Source organism: Galeopterus variegatus, unplaced genomic scaffold (genome assembly GCF_000696425.1).
Source record: "Galeopterus variegatus unplaced genomic scaffold, G_variegatus-3.0.2 Scaffold4523, whole genome shotgun sequence".
Lineage (NCBI taxonomy): Eukaryota > Metazoa > Chordata > Mammalia > Dermoptera > Cynocephalidae > Galeopterus > Galeopterus variegatus.
The window spans coordinates 63,904-65,511 of NW_007730634.1; the positions used below are offsets into that span (position 1 = coordinate 63,904).

Genomic DNA, 1,608 nt, shown 5'->3' on the forward strand with positions numbered 1-1,608 from the left:
GCCCCAGAGTGGTGATAATGTGCTAGGGGCTGCCATGTTTTCCAGGGTGAGCTCCCATCCTCTGAGGGTCCTGAGAAGGATAGTGGATTGGCCCTGGAGCCTTCATGAAAGGAGGGGGTGGTCCCACTGGATGGAACTTGTGTGGGCCCAAACGTGGGGGTGGGGGCGGGGCACTCCCAGGGGATGGTGGCAGTGCAATGTTCACGGCAGCTAGGGGACCACTCGGGGGTAGGTTGAAGTAGTTGGCAGAAGCTTCTTCTGCTGCTGCTGGAGGAGGAGGGAGAGCTCTTGGCAGTCCTGGAACAGGCTGTAGCTTGATGGCAGAGTCTGTGTTTCCATCCTTGTCTTTTCCCTTTCCTCTGGCTGCTTGGGATCTTCCCCATGTCGCGTTGAGTCTGTGGCCATTGACAATCAACTTATTAAAGGCCTTCTCAGCAGCCACTTCTGCAGCCTGCCTTGTGGCAAACGGGATGAAAGCACACTGCAGTCTCTGCACAGCAGTGATCGTCTGGATCTCCCCGAACTGGTAGAAATGATTTCTTAGATCTGTCTCAGTAATGGTGTCACCCAGAACACCAGCATATAGTGTGGTGATAGTCTTATCCTCTGGTTGATCCAGACGGGGCATTGTGGAGGCCCGTTTAAGAAGCTTAGCTGCTACAGGGTCATTGATTCCATAATATCAGTCTTTAATATTCTGATGAGCAAGGGAGTCATCAGGATCTGTAGGCTTCTCATGTCTGTATGGACACTCCTCTCCTCTCTTACACTCTCCTTTCACCCAGAAGGAGCAAATGCGGGGCTGATTCCTTTTGTAGTAGGGTCTGGTCGGAGCGAGTTTGAGTAACACATCACTGGTGGATGTGGCTTTCCCCAGCATGCCGACTGGCCGCGTTCCATCAGAATTCGAAATCTCTCTCTCCCTACTCTGCGTGTAGTACTCTCTGCTGACATCTGACTTTGGCACGGCGTCTTTCAAAGATAATCCTGCATCACGGACTTGGATGGGCCGTCCGTACTCTAGGTCTAAGAGGCACGTTTGACAGACGTTCTTCAGTTTACTGCAGGTTTGGCACACTTCAGTCTTCTTGAAACGCCTGCGGACCCCAGGGCACCAGCGAAACACTGTGAATGGCCTGGCACAGATTTTGCATTCCTTCCCATACTTTTCTTTGGTCATTCGGATGTATGGGTTTTCTCCAAGACATGTCTGGCACAGAATGGGGAAGTCTGCATCCTCCCAGTTCTACCTGTTGTAGGTGTTGGAACCCAGAGAGGTTGCCATCGTGAGAGCTTCTAGAGGCAACGGCCTCCTTTCCAAGCCATGAGAGCCACACCCCTGACCACCAGATTTAATCCACTCACTGCTGCAGGGTCTTACAATCCAATCACCTCTTCAAGGCTCCACCTTCCAATTAGCATGATAGGATCTCCCACCCTCGTAACAGTCACAGTGGGGGCTAAGTTTCTAAGATGTGAAACTTGGGAAACAATTGAAGACTCATTGAGTTTCGGGGGGACATAATTCAATCCAAGAGAGTACTCGTCATAGAGAATTTATAGCAGCATCAAGAATGGTGATATGTAAGAGACGTGTGAGCTGCAAGT

The 1,608-nt window shown here is 51.1% G+C and overlaps 1 pseudogene; it reads right to left on the reverse strand.

Moving 5' to 3' along the window:
* Nucleotides 1–22: 22 nt before the first annotated feature.
* On the reverse strand, nucleotides 23–1,285 carry LOC103603254 (annotated as a pseudogene).
* Between the last annotated feature and the right edge of the window lie 323 nt (nucleotides 1,286–1,608).